The sequence below is a fragment of the Rhinolophus sinicus genome, chromosome 2 (genome assembly GCF_057876585.1).
Source record: "Rhinolophus sinicus isolate RSI-liver-muscle chromosome 2, RSI-T2T, whole genome shotgun sequence".
Taxonomy (NCBI): Eukaryota; Metazoa; Chordata; class Mammalia; order Chiroptera; family Rhinolophidae; genus Rhinolophus; species Rhinolophus sinicus.
Genome location: NC_142502.1, coordinates 121,651,709 through 121,672,136, shown reverse-complemented (window position 1 = coordinate 121,672,136; position 20,428 = coordinate 121,651,709). Strand labels below are relative to the sequence as shown.

Sequence of the window (20,428 nt, the reverse complement as noted above, 5' to 3'; positions counted from 1 at the left end):
CCCACCATTCTTCCTTTAGATATTCTCATATTTTCATGTGTTACAATGGAGTAAGTGTCTATGTCTGGGAACCTATTGCATCTCCTAAGGTGGCCATGATGCATTCATTTCATAGTTCATATCCCAGATATAATCTTATCTCACTTATATCCGAATCTTTGGGGGTACTTGTTTACTGTGACCTCCACTACTGGCGATGCCACTGAAAATGCTTACCTGTGATAACATCAGGTGGTGACCTTGGCAGCCTATTCCAAAGTAATTATTCAACCTTTTCTTCATAAATCATTAGAGAAGTCCAGAAATAACTCTCTAAATACCAACTCTGTAGTTTTCACAGAACACACTATTTCCTCATTGGGAACTTCACGATACAATCTACAAACATTTTTGCAGCACAGTCTTTATTAATTACCAATGAAAGCATTTGACTCTGCTGCCTCTTTGGTGCTGCTCCTGATCTTGAGATTCTGACCTCACCCTGGATTTTGTCTAGATTTTACATCTAGAACCAGTCACAGTTTGGCTTCTGGTTGGGGTTTCTTTGCTAGCAACATTTCTTTGACTTTCCCAAAGTTTAATTGCTTCCACTTGGACATTTTTTTTTTCATGATAATTTCAAAATAAAATTATAATTTTCAAGTGACCAGACTATCCTCTGAGGGCACTGCCCTGACCTCTAGTGGGCAGAGCTGCTGTTGCGTTGGCTCCAGGAGGGTTGCCCACACGTCACTCCCGGGTCACTCTGTGGTCACCCGCAGCACAGTGAGTATTAAGTGTGTGTTGGGGCACTTCTGCGTCCCTACGTGAAACCAGAGAAGCCCCAGGGCTGGATTTAGAAAGCAGTTTGCAAGCAACTGGTATTTAATGCAGTCCAGTTGTATTTTGAGCCAAGAGCCTTGAACCCACCCTTTCATTGAGAAGGGAGCCTTCTCAAAGGCAACTGTCACAAGCATGCTTTCAGCAGAAAGTCTGAGTCACCTAGAAAGTGACCTGTGATTTGTGGGTTGCATGTGACAACTCTACAGATCTTTATGCACTAAAGAGTTGCCTTCTCACTAAAGAGAACTCTAGAGCTGCTCCTGAGCTGTCGTATCACTGAACCTGATTCTCCAGGTCTCTTGTCCCACTCATTTCTCCCTCTGGCTGAATATTTTAAGTTATGGCTCATCACCAGAACATACTCCTAATGGTGGGCAAAGGGAGCAGTGACAAAAGCCAAGTAGCTTTAAAATCATAACTAGTATCCCCAGTTTTTTTACTATGAGGAATGAATTTATACTAACATTTCACAAGTGAAAAAAACAAGGCGAAGGAAGTTAAAATGAACTGAATGAAGACATACTGTCTGGCCAGTGACAGACTGAGCATGGGTGCTCAGGTCGGTTCCAGTCCAATCTCTTTCCTTCCATTCCCACCTTTTGAATATTAAGCTCATAGAGGTGGAAGGGGCTGCAGAGAACCCACATGTTGCCGATGGGAAGACTGGGCTCATGTCCAGTAAGTAGTGAATCCAGGGTCTTTTCTCCAAATCAGAATTGGCTGGGTTGGCCAAGTCCAACGTGTGGCTCCAGGAAAGATTCTGATAATCTCTGTGCCTCATTTCTGTAAGATTGGGGATGATGATATTACTTAGCTCAGGGATTCACTGGGAAATTCATATTAAGCTCTTTGTACAGTGAGACCGTGAGTGCTAGCACACAGTGAGTATTTGATGCATTATATCTATTATCTTTATATCATATCTGCTCATGGAAACAGCATGGTGATTGGCTTGCTCTTAACAGGCAGTTAGTTTTAAATATGGAACTACCTCATTTATTGTGGGCAAGTTGTTCTTATATTCCTTCTTGGTTTTCCTGGATCAGTTTGCCGAATAAACAGCAAGGCAATGCCAGCAAGGTTTCTATAACCCCCCATCCCTCCCACCTACCTCCTCCTCCAACTCATGAGAGGTCCAAGGGCCAGGATGGGCCAGGGCTGAGATCTGAACCCAGGTAGCCTGGCTCCAGAGCATCTCTGATCCTAAGTGCTATTCCATGCTGTCTCTTCACCTGTCCTTCTCTACCTCCCATCTCTTGTCCTCTGGTTTTCTCTCCTTTCTCTAGTGATAGCATCATTTGGCATCTTGCAGTGCCTGTAGTCCATCCTCTAGGAATGAAGTAAATGAAAGAGTCATAGAGGTGTGCAAACTAAAATTTTGGAGCACAGACCTAGGGACCCTCTGGACCCAGATATCAGGGTTCACATAAGTATACTGGCCCTTCTTGGTTTTGGGGCCTCTCAGGTGAGTACAAGATCTCCATGTGCTTAACTTTCCTCACTGATGTTTTCATTATAAAAACACAGACTGTCAAAGAAGTAATTTATTTATTGAATATAATTTATTCTATGTGGCTCAATATCTAAAAGTTATACTGAAAACTTGTCCTCCCCCTGCCTTGCCCAGCCAGCAATCGATAGTACCAGTTTCTTAGCAGAGATCCTTCACCTTTCATTCAATTTGCCCCTCGATCATGCATTTTTGTTGCTGGCATCAGATCCTAAATTTCCTGGTCCCTTCTGCTAGAATTCCTTTGCCCTCTTCTTTTCTCATCTTTCCATCCCATTATCTAGCTGCTTGTTGAGCCTCCTAGTTTCTCTCTGAGTGGCTCCCGCTGGCCTCATAGGACCCAGCATGTAGCACTGAGCATTGCAAAGGTGCTGAGTAATGACAGTACTGCAGGAATGAATGCTGCATGAGGAGTGAACAAATGAATGAGAGATGAGGTCATGGGGACTAAGACAGGCTGCACAGAGGCTGTGCTTACCCTGGAGCTGGCCTGCAACGTTGGCCATCTCCCATGACCACAGCTCTCCTTCCCCTACCCTCAAGAGTGACACTCTGTTTGAATTTGGATTTGTCCGCAAAGCTGTGAGCAAACTGGGATGTTTTCCCTCTGAGAAACCGCCACCACTGAACTTCGGAATTGCTCCCTGAGCTTAAATGCTAGAGGTGGGATGAAAGCAGGGGTGGGCATGGGGGGGACAGATGGGGGCAATGTCCTTTTCCTTCCCACACCTTCATGGAGCACCTGTCCACACTGGTGCTGTCCTGCCCTGGGGGTGTGAAGGTGAACTGTGCGTGTCTGGCACATAGGTTATAACTCGGTGGTAGACAGAGAGACATGGACCCTGCTCGTGAGGATAAGATGGTGAGTTCAAGCCAAACTAGAACGATAGGGAGCATTTGCCAGAGGAAGCTGCCTTAGATCTGAGAAAGATAAAATAACTTCATTTGGGGGTGAATTTTTCTTTAGCATTCTCTCTGGTTTATATTTTCCTGCCTTGAAGGGGTCCTCGCTCCAGGAACCTCCCATTCAAGAGGCAGAAAGTTATGGCCAACAGCCTGGACAGAGGGGCTATATGCTTCAGTTTAAGTCTTGGCTCCACTACTTGCAAGCTATGTGACTTTAAGGGAGGTACTTAACCTCCCTGGGCCTCAGTTTCCTTTCTGTAAAATGGAGATTTGGTTGTGTGAAGGCTAAAGTGGGTTTTTACATATAAAGCATTTGAAATAGCACCTGGCACAGACTGAGTACAGAGTCTTCGGTGTTATTTTTTTAATTATTTTTTTACTTAAGCAGAGTTGATATGCAATATTATATTGGTTATATCCGTTCCAGGTGTACCTTTTTATACCTTACACTGTGATTACCACACTAATTCTAGTAACCATCTGTCACCGTGCAAACTTGCCGCGATATAGTGTTTGGTGTTATTAATCAAAGTCTACCTTAACTGAAGTCTACCTACACGAGTGCTTCTGAGTCACCGAGCTCCGCTGACATGCTAAGTGACACCACATCCTCTTTTCCGTCTGTCTGGACTTTGCAGCCTCAGTTTTTCCCAGAGAAGCGCTGTGTACAAACATGAACAGACTCCCGGGGGCGGGGTGGTAGGCAGTTTTCTCCCGTCCTCTTTTTATCTGTTTATTTCCTTTCATTTTACTCAGGTTCCTAGGATAGGAAGTCAGAAGCTCCAAAACCCGTATAAGTCGACAGTTTCTTCTGGCCAAGACTGTAGGGAGCTCAGGTATAAGGGGGATTTGGCGCCACGAGCTGTATGATCTTGAGCAAGGGACTCGTCCCTTTTGTGCCTCTGTTTCTCATGTGTACAGTGGGAACGGTTAATCTGACCTCTAAGGGGGGTTTTGAGGAAGGTGTGAGATGAGACCCACAGGCACCTGGCCTCACATGGGAGAGGAGGCTCCACACAAGAAGGCAATCTGGTTGGTGTCTGTCAGCAAAAACATGGCGATAAGGCCTAAACCCCAGAGAAACAGGGCTATGCAGCCTCACTTGGTTGACCTCAGGCGCTGGGAGTGAATGTCACCCACAGCAGGGGCCCTCCGAGTGCCCCTGAATTGTGAGGCATTTCCCCCCAATCCCCAAGCTGCTTCTGACACACTACGGGGGAGGGCAGGTGTCTGGCACCCACCCAGCCCAGGACCTAGACATTTTTCTTCAGACATATTCTCTCAGCTAAAACCTTTGCAGGTTTGTCTCATGAGCTTCTCCTTAGAACAGCTGTCATTGGTAGAGTGAATGGTGCTGGCTATGGGGGTCTGTGGGGACAGAGTCCCAGAAAGCAGTTTCCAGGCTCCCAGCCTCACATGGAAAGGTGCTGGCTCGGTTATTAGATGGCCATCATCTGTGACTAGTGGCCATCAGCTGTAACCGGTTAGCCATTAGCCACTATTATAACTACCATGGCTACGCTAGGGGGTTGGTTGGTTGGTAGAGAAGCGGATGGCACATTGCGGCTAGCAAGTGTGGTTAGCAAGCGGATTGTGGATTGCAGATCATGTTGATCCTACTTCCTGTGTCCTGCCTGGCCACCAGCAAGACTGGGGTGAAGGAAGATCCCTCGTTGGGGTACTGGCAGATGTTTGCTTTTGTGTCTCGACCAGCCGCCATCGAGAATATAGTGGTATGACTCCCCTATCTATGGCTCCGTTGTTTTTCCTTTTGGCCTCACCATATCCTGCATTCTAGTGAGGGGAGAGGGATCGGAGACCCTGTATTACATCGTCCTTCACCCCCAGGTTGGGGAGGACTTGGAGTCCTCGCCCTGTGGAGAGGGCACACATTATGAGACCAATGCACAGCCCTCGTGAATGACTGTGGACTATGGGGAATTGCCTTCCATCCCTGATTTGATGGACCACTTGACTGTTTGCTTGGGAATGTGCCACCACGTAGTGGAACTGGCGGATGTTTGCTTCCTATGTCTCGACTGGCTGCCGTGGAAAATATGTAAGCATCTTGGCTGTGAGCCACTATTGTTCTAGTACGGTACTCTGAGAACCCTGGTTATGCCCAGGAGGTCTGGCTGTGCCCAGAAAGGCTGGCAGTACCCTGAGAACTCTGGCTGTGCCCAGAGAGACTGGCGGGACTCTGAGAAACCCTGACTGTGCCCAGAAAGTAGGTGGACATCAAGGGACGCCCCTCGGGACATTACTTGAACTGGAGTGAAACTTTTTCTTGTGAACTAGGTTCCTGGCACGGGGCCCCTTGCGGAAGGCGCTTGTCGCGTAGATTGTGAGGTGAGACCCTGGAGGGGTGGAGTGTGGGGACAGAGTCCCAGAAAGCAGTGTCCAGGCTCTTGGCTGCACGTGGAAAGGTGCTGGCTTGGGTAGTAGATGGCCATCAGCTGTGATTAGTTGGCCATCAGCTGTAATTGGTTAGCCAATTAGCTAGTGATATAACAGTTCTACCACCCGCAGAGTCCCTTTAACCATCAGCCCAACAGGCCTGTTCCTTAGGTGAATGTTAATAACTCTGAGGCATACTGAAGTAATGCAGATTGGAGAGAGACACTTCAACCACTATTTCATTGGAATTCCTCAAGTTGGATGCCTAAGTACTTTTTTGGTTCATTTTCTTTTTGTTGAAGAAACAGAATGATTAAAGTTTGAATTGGACAATTCAGTTTTCAACGAACCTACGTTGTGAGCCACTTACAGGTGGTAAGAACTCACTTCGGTTCACAGATGTGAGAAAAAAAGGACAAAGCCTTGCTGGTTATCAAGTTGTCCCTTTTTCAGGAGGTAGGGGTGGGTAGGAGGTAGTGATGGAGAGAAAAGCAAACTCTTTTTCAATCTTTAGGAAATAATCAGAATAAACACAGAAAAGCACGTGAAAGCCGTGTTTTTTCTTTCAAAGCCGTCAGCATCCCACATTGCACACCAACTGTGCTAAGTGCCAGGCACACAAAGGCAAACAAGCATTGTCCCTGCCTTTGAGGAGCCACACCTGGGAACATTTGACTTACTTCTATTCATTTGTAAATTCTTCTTCCTACCTTACAACCATGGACCTGCCTATTCTTCTGTATTTTCTTACAGCCCTTTCAAGCCATAGAGACTTCCTAGGAGATTACATAATACATGAATAGAAATCACTGACTTGGGAGAAAAGGCCACAACTGCAAATACAGCCAAGCATTTCATACTTCAGCGGTTTCCAACAGACCCCTCCACACACACTGCCAACAACATGTGTTCATGAATTCTCAAGGGTGTGGTGGGTGTGTCAGGCCATGCTATGGAAAAAAATATGCTTAAAATTATGTGAAAAGGCCCATAAGCTGGCTGTTTGGGAAGAGCCAGTGGACAAAGTTTCCCCATAGCTTCCTCAATGGTGATGTAAAATGAACGGTATCCAGCAGAACCTGTTGTGCAGGCCCACTCTATAATATTACATCCAGGCAACGGGTCAGAGACCAAGCCGTTTATTCTGGCTCCAGGCTGTGGTTATCTATGTGTCACTTCTCATCACCCAGGATCAGCTTAGGTCCTAAGCACTGGATGGAACTGGGAGATCATGAAATCCAACTCTTATTTTGAAGATCAAGTTCAATCCTGTTTGATTGAGCCTGAGTCCTCCTGAGACTGAATCATTTGTTGATTCATTCTTCATTCACTCATTTATAAAAATTATTACAGAACAACTACTTTCTGTCCAAATTGCTTTTTCTACTATGCCAGAGTGACCTCAGAAGAATCAAACCGCCAAGCTAATCTTCAGTGAACTTAAGTCTAGTGGTCACGACTGACATTTGCTTTGATAGTTTAAGAAGCTTTGAGGTTAAATCACCATTAAATTCCTTTTCCTGTCATGTTGGTGTACTGACATCAATGGCGAAAGATACTCCCATGGGCATTTGCTCCAGGTGGATGTGGGGGTGAGGAAGGGCCAAGGCTGATAGACTCTGGAGTGCTTGGCTGGGACAGTTCCTTGGAGGGCATCAGGGTGAGGAGCTGGTGTTGGTGGGAGGTGGGCAATTACTGTTAGGTTAGTTTTGAACAGCTGAGTTTGAGAGACCTACAGGACGTTAAACATTTTTTTCAGTAGTTTTAAAAAGAGGTGTCTAGATCCTGGGGAAAGAGAGAATGGAGATTGATATTTGGCAGTCATTGGCAAGTAGCTGGTAATTACAGCTATGAAACAGGGCAAACCATCACCCTGCCATTCTTCAAGCTGAGAAGAATTTTCCAACTTTTTCAACTGAAAATGAGTTCCTTAAAGGAATGTCTTTGCTTTGCCCTAAATCAATAAAATTCTGCCACTGACGCGTCTCTTTATTAAAGTTTCTGATGTCAGTTCAGTTTATCTTCCTGGCCTCCATTCTCTGAGGTTATAAGCAACCAATGTTCAGGAAAGGGTACTCTAGGAGCGTTGGTAAATCCCATTTTCATCTCCAGTCCAGGGTGGCAGATGCTCTTTTTCCTCCCTTCTGTCTTTTGGATCACTATGCAGTGACTACTAAGTCATTGCTGGTTTCTTAGTGATTTCCTTGAACAGTCAGAGCAAGTGTTGTCACAGAAATACTCTATGACTGAGTTTAATGTACCAGTGCCCCTTTGTATAAAGTAAAAAATTAACTGGATTCATTTTTAATTTTCTGTGTAAAGTTGATGAATACAGTTCTTTGTGGCATTCTCTCTATCTTTCAAGTATCTAATCTACAGTAAAAATCATTTTTACTGTATCTGCTGTAACTCTGAACTTTCAATGCTTTTTAGACGTGTGTAGTGTCAGTAATTAGGCTTTTTGTTTTCAAAGAACTGAATTTATATGGCAAGCTCAAGCAATGAGGATTCATTAAAAAGATACACAAGGCAATCGGGAAGACATGGGTCCCATATTAATCCACTAGGGCTGCCATACAAAATACCACAGACTGAGTGGCTTAAACAACAGAAATGTACTTCTCCTAGTTCTGGAAGCTGGCAGTCCAAGATCAAGGTGCCACTGACTGGGGTTGGTTTCTGGTGCAACCTCTTTTCCTGGCTTTCAGGTGGCTGCCTTCTGGCTGTGTGCACTCCTGGGATTGCTTCCTCTTCTTATAAGGACATCAGTCTTATTGGACACCCCACCATTATGATCTCATTTTAACTGAATTACCTCTTTATAGACCCTATTTTCAAATCCAGTCATATTCTGCAGTACCAGAGGTTAAGAGCTCAATATTTCCACCCACAGAAGACCATTTCCACAGACAGGAACACAATTCCACCCACAGAAACCCCTTCAGGAGCCCAGGAAGGGGAAGTGCTTTACAGGGCATTCTCCCAACAACTGTAACTAGAACCAAGCCAGTTTTAAGGCTTTTGGAAGCAAGAGTTTATAGATTTTTTTCTGACAGTCAGGATGTCCCAGGTTATGATGTGGTAATAAACATCCCTCCAAATCTTACTCCCCCTCTGTTATAAGGTTTTTTACTTTATGTGAAGTGGTATAATTTTAATTCAAAATATCCTGTAAAAAGTTAAGAATGTTATATTGTACAGTACTAGTTAACATAATGAAAAAAGGTAGCTAACAATAAAATTAAAAACAAAACCTATAAAGTATTCAAATAATCAAAATGAATGCAGGAAAAGAAAAAAAAGAGGAAACAAGTAATAAAATGGTAGCTCTAAATCCAATCATAACAATGATTACATCAAGTGTTAATAGACTAAGATGCTCCAATTAAAAGCCAGAGATTCCCAGCACTAATTATAAAACAAGACCCAAATATATTCTATTTACAAGAAATAACAGTTATAAAGACACAGAAAAATTGAAAGTACATGGATACAAAAAGATCCACTAGACAAACAGTAAGCATAAGAATGCTTGTGTGGCTATATTAATATCTGTTAAAATAGATATAAAGATAGAAGTTTCACAGAGATAAAGAGGGATGTTTCATAATGACAAAAGAAGTCAATTCATCAAAAACACCTAGCGATTATGCATGTGATAGGACCACTAAATACATGAAGAAAAAACTGACAAATTTAAAGGAAAGAAACGACAATTCCACCATCCTAGCTGGAGTTTTAATTTCCTCTTAAGAGATGATAGAACAAGTAGGTAAAATGTCAGCAAGACATTGAGGATCTGAACACTATCAAATATCACTCTATCCTAATGGATATTTATAGAATGTTGTGCCCAACAAATGTAAACCAAACATTCCTTCCAAGTGCATATGGTATGTTCATCAAAAATGACCATATATTTGATTATAAAAGAAACTTCAATAAATTTAGAAGGCTAGTGGCCAGAATATGTTCTTTGTTCACACCAAAATTAAATTAAAATAAATTACATTAAGACGTCTAAGAAAACCCAAATATTTGGAAACTAAACAGCACACTGCTAAACAATCCATGATTCAAACAAGAAATTACAAAGAAAGTTAGAAAATATTTTGAACAAATAATAATGAAAATACAACACATCAAAATTTGTGGGATGCAGTTAAAGATATAATTAAAGGAAAAATTTATAGCTTTAAATGCTTATATTAAAGAGTTGAAAGATTTAAAACCAATGACGATAAGGTCCTACATGAAGAAACTAGAAAAAAGTACAGCCAAGTAATTCCTAACTAATAGGAAGGCAATTGTAAACATAATAATAAATGATAACAGTACAATAAGTGTTAAATTAAAAAAAGATAAGGTACTGTATCTGTATCTTAAGGAAGAAATAGTTATTCTCCATGAAACCTTTCAAAAATAGAAGAAGAGTAAGGGCTCTGGGCAGAAATTCAGTTGAAGGTGGTGGGGGATGCAATGCTCAGACACCAGCTCAGTGTCCTACAGTTCAACTCAATTCTGACACTATCTACAATGAAATAGCATCAGATGCCACAAATTAAGGGCTCAGGCCTGCAAGACTGCCCCTCACTCACCCACGTTAGACACCAATTGCAAGTCCAGGCTGTCACTTGTGCTTTTGACCCACCAGCTATAGATTGGAGATTCCAATAGCTCCCTCCTTGGGTATGATTGATTTGCTCAAGTGGCTCACATAGCTCAGATCACTAGTTTATTATAAAAGGATATAAATCAGGAAGAGCCAGATGGAAGAGATGCAAGTGTAGGGAAAGGGTGCTGAGCATCCGTCTCTTCTTCACGTGTTCACCAACCTGAAGCTTTTTGATCCTAATCGTTTGAGGTTTTCTGGAGGCTTCATTACATCGGCTTGATTGATTAAATCACGGCCATTGGTGATTGATTCAATCTCTAGGCCTTCTTCCCTCACCATAAATTAGAGGGTGGGACTGAAAGTTCCAATCCTCTAGCCCAGTTGGTCCCTGTGAAAACCAGTTCCCATTCTTAGGTATTTTCCAAAAGTTATATTATTAACATAAACCCAGTTGTGGTAGAAAGGGACTTGTTATGAATAACATTTCATTTTCAGGGCTTTGAACTAATTTCAGGAACTGAGAATAAGAGACCAATTATTATAACAACAGATGCACCTATTGCTCTGATATATCAGGAAATTCCAAGAGTCTTTGGAGCTGTGACCCAGGAACCCTGGGCAAAGACCAAATGTATATGAGAAATATGTTTTGATCATCTGAATGACCCAATATATATTTCTTATAAATCACAATATTGCAAGGAGTGATCATTTTCCAACTCACATTATGAGGCCAGGTTTATCCTCATACCCAAACCAGGCAAAAATAATGCAAAGAAAGAAAACCATAGATCAATATTCATCATGACTATAGACCAAAAATACTTCAATAAATATTAGCAAATCAAATTCAGCAATATATAACAAGGATAATAAATCATGACTTTGTAAGGTACATCACAGAACTATGTTTCTTTAACACTGGGAAAAATCTATCAGTGTAATTCGCAATATGAATAATTACAATAAAATAGAATAACCGATTGTATCAATAGATGCAGAAAACCAGTTGAAAAAATTCAATACTCATTTATGATGAAAGCTCCTGGCAAGGTAGGAAGAGTAGGTAACCTTTTCAGCCTGATAAAGTATATTTATAAAAATCCTAACATATTGCTTAAGGGTATCCACTGTCAACACTTCTATTTATTAGGCAAGGAAAAAAAGCCGAAAGACAAGATGACTAAAGAAATAGTGTATATGTTTATTTGTGTATGATATTATGGTGTATGTAGAAAATCTTCAGAAATAAAACAACTACTAGAACCAATAAGTAAATTTAACAAGGTCACAGAACATGAGATGAATGTACAATAATTAATAGCACTTTAAAATAGTAGTGACAACTTTAAGGACTAGTGTCAAGAAGAAATTTTAAAATTCCATTTATGAGCACAGTAAAAAAAAACCACTTAGAAGTAAGTTCCACAAAGATGTTTTGTTTGACCGTTTTACTGAATATTACAGAATATTGCTGACAGGAATTAGAAGACCTAAAAAATACCTTGTGTTTTAATGGAAGACTCAGTATTACTAATAGGTCAGCTCTCTCCCAATTTATCTATAGATTCAATAAAATTACAATCAAAATCACAGGAGAATTTTTTTTTTGGTAGAAATTGACAAGCTGATGCCAAAATGTGTTTGGAAGTACAAATGGCTAAGAACACACAAAGCAATTTCTAAAAAGAAGAACAAGGAAGACTTATTTGAAGAGTTGCTATAGTGCCACAATAATTACAATGAAGCAACATCATAATATTGGTTAAACAATATATATATGACATCGAGGAGGAGAACAGAGATCCAGAAATAAACTTACACAGTTGATTTTTGGCAAAGAAACCAAAGCAATTTAATGGTGCTGAAGTAAGTGGATATCATGTAGAAAAATATGAAAATTACCACAAACCAAATTTTAAAATTACCACAAAATGTATCATAGACTACATGTAAAAGCTAAAATTATAACTCTCCTGGAAGAAAGCATAGGAAAAAAACAAAACAAAAACATTTATGACTTTGCAGTAGGCAAAGGACAGGGGGGAAAAAGCACGAACAACAAAAAGAAAAAGGTAAAACATTGGATTTTATCAAAAGAAAAAAATTTGCCCTTCAAAATAAACTCTGAAGTAAACAAAAAAGCAAGGCACAGAATGGGAGAAAGTATTCACTGTGCATATATCTTACAAAAGACTTACACCCAGGATATATAAAGAATTTTATAACTCAATAATAAGAATATAAACAATTCAAAAATGGGTAAAAAATTTGATTAGATACATCATTAATGACGATATACACAAGAGGTCAATAAGCACATAAAATTATGCTCAATGTCTTTAGTAATCACGGAAATGCAAAATAAAATTCCAATGAAATACCACTATACACCCATTAGAGTCGCTGGAATTAAAAAGACTGACAATATCAATAGTTTACAGGGATATGGAACAACTGAAAGTCTCCAGCATTTCTGATGGGAACAGAAAATGATTCAATGACTTTGGAAAACAATTTGGCATTGCTGTAGACTGAATGTTTGTGTCCCCCAAAATTCATATGTTGAAAACTAATCCTCAGTATGATAGTATTTGGAGGTGGGCCTTTGGGAGGTGAGTAGGTCATAAGAGTGGAGCCTCATGGATTGGATTAGTGCTCTTGCAAAAGAGATCCCAGGAAGCTCCCTTGCGCCTTCTGCTATGTGAGGACTCAATGAGAAGACAGCTGTCTAAGAACCAGGAAATGGGCTTTTACCAGACACTGAATCTGTTGGTGCCTTGATCTTAGACTTGCCAGCTTCCAGAACTGTGAGTAATAAATTTCTGTTGTTTAAAAGCCACCTAGTCTATGATATTCTGATATAGAAGTCTGAATGGACAAGAAAGCTATTTCTTAAAATTTTAACTTGTATCTATTGCATTACCTAGCCATTCACTCCTAGATATTTATCCAAGGAAATGAAAACCTAAGTCTAGACAAAAGGCTTATGAATGCGCATAGCAGTGATATTCCAACAGGAAAAACTGGGCAGTGCGGGGAAGCAGGGAACAAATGTCCTTCCACAGGTAAATGGATGTATAAAACATACTCTAGCCATATACTACTCAGTAAAAACAAGAAGGAACCACTGATACCTGTAAAAAACACAGGTAAGACCCCAAAACATGCTCAGTTAAAGAAGCCAGAGAAGAAAGAGTTCATATTTTATAATTCTATTATATAAAATACAAATTAATCTATAGTGACAATAATAAATCAGTGGTTTCCTGGGTTTCAGGGTTAGAAAAAGGGATGCACTTTAAAAGAGAAATAAAGACCCTTTCTGAGTTTGTGGAATTGTCCTAGATCCTGACTGTGGCAGTGATTTTATATATAAAATGGTCAGAATTCATACATTTTTAGATGCAGCTTATCATATGTAAATTATTCCTCAATAAAATTGATACAGAAAAAAATATCAATATCACATTTGAATCAACTCTCCACCTCTGCTAAGCATTGGTTGGTGGACTGGTGTCTTTAGTCACTATTCTTTATGTTGAAAAGGTTTTGCAAACTTTTACAGTGGTATCTGTTAAAGGGTTGCCATTAATACGATCTTGTGAGACTTGTGAGACTTGGAGAGCTTGTTAAAGGTAACACTAAAGGAACATTTCCTGAGACCTCCTCTAAACCGTGTTGTTTTTTTTTTTTTTCACACCACTTCTGACACCAAAGTGTAGGTGTTTTTTCTCATATCAACCAATTCTCCAACTCTCCAGACTCCAACGTGGTGTCCTCCAATTTAATTTAATTCTGATAGTAACCACCCAGAATTAGCACCAACCCCACAAGTTAAGGACTCAGTCCCATAAGACCGCCCCCCCTTTAGACACCAATTCCATGTTTCAGCCACCCATATTTCTGACTGACTGCCTGTGAAATTGGGGGTTTCCACAACCCCTTCCTCAAGTTCAATAATCTGCTACAACAGCTAACACTAATCAGGAAAATAGTTTACTTTCTGTTATTGGTTTTTTATAAAGGATGCAAATCATGAACAGCCTGAGGATATAGTGCAAGGTATGGGGGAAAGGGCGCAGAGCTTCTATGCCTTCTCCAGTTATACCACCCTCTCAGACCAACCTGGAAGCTTTCTAAAAATCATCTCTTAGGGGTTTTATAGAAGTTCCAACTCATAAGCATGACTGATTAAATCACTGGCCCTTGGCTATTGAACTCAATCTTAGCTCATCTCCTTTTGCTGAGGTCAGGGCCAGGCGCAAGGGCGAGAGGTGTGGGATTGAAAGTTACAAACCTCTAATCACTTAATTGGTTCTTCTGGCAAAGAGCCCTGACCCTTAAACTATCTGGAGCCTAGCCTGTCATCTCATTAGCATAAACTCAGACATGGTTGAAAAGGGCTCATTAAGGATAAAAAAGAAATGCTCTTCTCACCGTATCACTCAGGAAATTACAAGGTTTTATAGGAACTGTGTCAGGAGACAAAGACTATATATATATATATTTTTATTTTTTATTTTTTTTTATCATAATATCACATCTCCACATTGAGCGAAGACAATAAATCTAACCTGGTTTTCCATTAGTGATGTGAAATTGTTTGAGATTTAATCTTGGCTATTTTCCCTCCAATATGTGAAAAATACACACACGGAGAGAATGATCCAAGATGGTAGAGCAGATAAATGCTGTGCTTGCCTCTTCCCATGAACATATCAAAATTACAACTACATTATAGAACAATCAACCTAGAGAACCATCTGAAGTCTAGCTGAACAGAAGTTTTATAACTAAGGCTATGAAGACGAAGCCACATCAAGACTGGTAGGAGGGGCGGAGATGCGAAATGGGCTGGCTCCAAACCTCTGTGTGGTGGATGAAAATTGGGAGGGATATCTCAGCCACAGAGCTACCCCTGGATGAGAGAGGGACCTCATCCCCACATGAGGCTACCCAGCCTGAGTACTGGTGCTGGAAAGAGGAATCCCCACAATATTTGGCTGTGAAAAACTGGGGATTCTGACCATCTGGGTGGAACACAAGGCTGTGGGAAACCCAGCCATCCTCTTAAAGGGCCCCCACACAGGCTAAGTCACTCTCTGGCACTCACCCTGGGCTCCAGCAGAGGGACAGTGACTCGGGGGGCATTGGAGACATACAGGGGGCAGACTGAGGCGAGGGCTGGAAGATAGTTATCATTTTCCCTGTGCAGGGTCCTCCTCTCATGCAGCCTACAGGTGGGTACTATCTTTTCTGTGTTGAGCCTTCCTCTATGCCTATATTTTGAACTCTGTATCTGGTAGGTTGCCTATGGCCAAATCTGAATCTGATTGGTCTGGTGAGCTCCACTCGCTCCACCCTGGTGACTTATTGAGAACCTGCCACACCCACCTCCATACCACTTTATTGGTGGCTGAACCTCATGGGAGCCAGCAACGAGCAGCAGGCCTCAATGTGTCCTGGCTTTCTATGGAGCTATCCCAGATCCGGTACTAAAGGAAGTCGTCCTCAGTTCACTGTGAGGCCTCTCCCACATGTCTCCAGGTCAGCGACCAACTGTGGATCACTTTATAGTGCCTACCAGATAGTCCCTGGTTGGTCACAGGCAGTGGCTTACCTGGGCCTGCACCAGAGCCCCTCACAAGAAGCCCCAGAACCAACGCACTTGGAGGTTGTCTTCAGACCACAGCAGGACACCACCCAATTAGCCTCACAAGTGGCACAACCAAAGGGTGGTCTCAACAGGCACCAGAGATCACTGGGGGAATCCTGCTCCATGTGGTAAACTCCCTATACAGCAGCCCATGAGCTTTGGATATGGCCAAACCCCACAACCTGAGGGTCAAACCCACCCACTGTCATGCCAATAGCAATCAAGACTCAAATATAACAGGAGAGCACACAAGGAACACTGCTGGAGCACCCAGCACAGGTGACAAGGGAGACTGTGCCACTGGGCTCCACAGGAACCTACTACTACTTGGCCAAGACTGGGAGATGCAGCAGCCCTACCTAATACATAGACTCAAACACAGAGAGGCAGCCAAAATGAAAAAAAAAAAAAAGAAGAAGAAGAAAGAAAGAAAAGAAAAGAAAGAAACAAAAGAAAAAAAAAGAAAAAGAAATACATCCCAAATGAAAGAAAAGGAGAATACTCCAGAAAAAGAACTAAAGGAAATGGAGGTAAGCAACCTACCAGATACAGAGTTCAAAACACTGGTTATAAAGATTCTCAAGGAACTTAGTCAAAACTTCAACAGAGAGATAGAAAGCATGAAAAGAGACTTAGAAACCACAGAAAAAGAACAACTCAGAAGTAAAAAAAATATAATAACTGAAATGAAGAATGTACTAGAAGGAATCATCAGCAGACTAGATGAAGCAGAGGATCAAATCAATGATTTGAAAGACAAAATCGCAGGGGAAAAAAATTGAAACAACAAAAGGAAAAAAGAATTCAGAAAAATGAGGATAGCTTAAGAGACCTGGGACAACATCAACTGTAACAACATTCACATCCTGAAAGAGAATAGAGAGAGCAAGTGATTGAGAACCTGTTTGAAGAAATAATGACTGAAAACTTTCTTAACCTGACAAAGGAACTAGACATACAAGACCAAGAAGTGCAGAGAGTCCCAAACAAGATGGACCCAAATAGGCCCACACCAAGTCACATTATAATTAAAATGGCAAAGGTTAAAGACAAAGAGAATATCCTAAAAGCAGCAAGACAAAGACAACTAGTAACTTATAAGAGAGCCCCCATAAGATTGTCAGTTGATTTCTCAGTGGAAATTTTGCAAGCCAGAAGGGATTGGCAGGAAATATTCAAAGTGACAGAAAGCAAGGACCTACAACCAAGACTACTTTACCCAGCAAAACTATCATTTAAAATCAAAGGATAGTTAAAGAGCTTCACAGGAAAGAAAAAACTAAAGCAATTCATCACCACCAAACCAGTATTACATTAAAAGGAATGTTAGAGGAACTTCTTAAAAAATATATATATGAATAATAAAATGGCAATAATGACATATCTATCAACAATTACTTTCAATGTAAATGGATTAAATGCTCTGATAAAAAACATAGGGTGCCTGAATGGATAAGAAAACAAAATCCTTACATACGCTGCCTACAAGAGACTCACCTCAGATCGAAAGACACACAGACTGAAAGTGAAGGGATGAAAGAAGTTATTTCATGAAAATGAAAAAAACAACAACAACAGCAGCAACAAAAACTACTGGGGTAGCAATACTTACACCAGACAAAATAGACTTTAAAACAAAGGCTATAACAAGAGACAAAGAAGGACCCAGTAATCCCACTTCTGGTTATTTATCTGAAGAAACCCAAAATGCTACTTTGAGAGGACATGTGCATCTGTAAGTTCATTGCAGCATTATTTACAATAGCTAAGATGTGGAGGCAGTCTGGCTGTCCATCGATGAATGAATGGATGAAGAGGAATTGGTACATATAACAATGGACTATTGCTCAGCCATAGAAGAGAATGGGTTCTTGCCATCTGTGGCGGCATGGATGGTCCTGGAGGGAATTGTGCTGAGTGGAGTATGCCAGACAGAGAAAGATGCAAAGTGATTTCATTTATATGTGGAATCTAAAGAACAAAATAAACAAACAAAACAGAAACACACTCATAAGTACAAAGAACATTTTGATGGTTGCCAGATGGAAAGGAGGTTGAGGGGCATGGGTGAAAAGGGGGAAGGAATTAAGAAGTATAAATGGTTGTTACACAGTAGTCATGGGGATGTGGTGTATAGCACAAGGAATATAGTCAATAAATATTGTAATAACTATGTATGATGTCAGATGGGTACTAGATTTTTCGGGGTGATAGATGGGAGGGGTTGGGGAACAGGGTGAAAAAGGTGAAGGAAGTAAGAAGTACAAATTGGTAGTTACAAATTAGTCATGGGGATGTAAAGTAAAGCACAGGGAATATAGTCAATGATGTGATAACAGCTATGTATAGTGCCAGGTGAGTAATCCAGGAGGTCGTTTCTTAAATTGCACAAATGTCGAAGCACTATGCTGTACACCTAAAATTAACACAAAATAATATTGACTGTTAACTGTAATTAAAAAATATAAAAAGTGGGGAAAAAGTTGAAGGGGAATAAGATGCTCAAATTTCCAGGTTTGAAACAAATAAGTCATGGGGATGTAATGTACAACATAGGGAATATAGTCAATATTGTGATAGCATGATATGGTGTCAGATGGTTGCTGGACTTATGGTGATCACTTCTTTAGTGATATAAATGTTAAACAACTATGCTATACACCTGAATCTGATAAAATGTTATATGTTAGCTATATTTTTTTAATAAAAATCATTTAAAAAGTACACATATATTATTGTGATTTAAAATGAGTCCAAAGAAAATCTTTTACAACTATAATGACATCCAGAGCCTGGTAATTTGAAAGATAAGAATTGTTTTTCATGTAGTAATTGTGTCTGTAAGTGTAGTCTTCTTAATTATATGTACTACTTTAGCTTCTGAAACTGCCATGGCATCTTCCGGGTAGGGCACACTGGCATCCAGGGACAGGGCTGGCCCGATTGGCTTTCCCAGGCCCTTGGAACAGAATGGGTAGCTACTTATAATCTGGAGAGCTATGCAAAAGTGTTTTGGTTTGTGGCAACAACATGCAAATCTTTGAGTCTCAATCACTTTCCCTGAGTTTTCTCTGGGTTTGAGAGTCAAATAAACTCCCAGATCCCACCTGGGAGTTTGAATGCATTCAAACCTGTCCTTTTGGGGTCTTGTGGAAACATCTGTCTCCTTATCTTGACTTAATTCCTTGCAATGTGAGCACAACTCCAAACGTGCAACAGCCAGAGCTTCTGAGACCTGTATGTGGCTTGCTCCGAGGTCACGCAAAGGGTGAAGTTGGACTAAACAAACTCACTGAGTTGGGATACAACCACTAAGTTTCTTTTGGATTCATTTTAAAGCCATAAGTCACAATTTTCTTTCATGCAGCCAAGATTTTTCTTGAAACATGGCTTCATTTTGCTTAAATAAAATAGACCAGTACTATATCAGTTCTGTAAAATATAGTTGATACACAAACGTACAGATCATTGATTCTATTTCCTTGAGTGTTAACTTCTGCCCCTTCTTTGATTTTTTAAAAATTTGTATTGGTATAGGAAACACAGGCTAATAGGTGTGTGTTGTGGTTTTGCAGGACCCTTTAGGGCTTGATATTCTCAAAGGACTGCATTTTCTACAGAAATCTTACTTTACCTATTTTATGTGTCTCATTAACTGTGTGACAGCTGCCATTTTGCAGAAGTTCAGTTTAAGTTTTAGGCTTGCCAAGTGACATGAAATCGTGATATAGGATTGTTGCAACTTCATAGAAATGTTGAAGTAGTAGAGAAATAGTAGGAATATTGGAAGTGTATCACATGGGCTAGAGTTGTTTGGGGGTTCCAGTGAGATGATATATATGGAAAACATGGCTGACAGAGTCCAGGAAGGAAAGAAAAACCACACAGGTAAAACAGAGATATTTTAATATCAAAATTATTAATTACAATAAAGGAATAGCTACAAAATATGAGGAGACTCTATGGTAACATAGGGTTCAGGGACAGCCCACAAAGAAGGACAAACTTGGAAGGGGTACGGTACAGATCTCACTAGAGAAAGTATAGATGGGCCACTGGACAGCAGAGAAGCTGGCTGGCTTAACCAGACTGGAGCTGGTCTGGAGTTGTTGGACAAACCATAAACTACCCTCTGGAGAGCAGAAAGGCAGCAGGCATCAGCATCAGTGTCGCGGGACATGCAGTGAGAGCCTGGGCTCAGGACAGGGTAGAGGGCTTTCAGAGGAACAGTCTGCATGGGCTTAGAGAGGGAGGGCTACTCAGGTGGATACCCCTGCCACAGGCATGCTGCACATGGGCCATGTTTTGGGTTTTTTTTGTTTGTTTGTTTTATATCAAGAGGCCTATGGACAGTTTATCACCAAGCGGAAGACATAAAGTTGCAGAGGGATGACTTTCAGGGCCTGTGGCCCTGGCAGGCTCCACAGGAAGTCCCCACACACATGGCTGACTTCTGCTAGGCAGCCTAGGAAGTTGCAGGAAGACCCTCCCTCCTGCAATGTCCCTTCAGCGCCCTCTA

At 41.0% G+C, this 20,428-nt stretch overlaps 1 protein-coding gene across 2 annotated transcripts in view; it reads left to right on the top strand.

The window, feature by feature from the left end:
• SLC9A4 (solute carrier family 9 member A4) overlaps positions 1–20,428 on the top strand; it is a 95,207-nt gene that overhangs the window by 9,022 nt on the left and 65,757 nt on the right. The gene's annotated exons all lie outside the window — the stretch shown is intronic.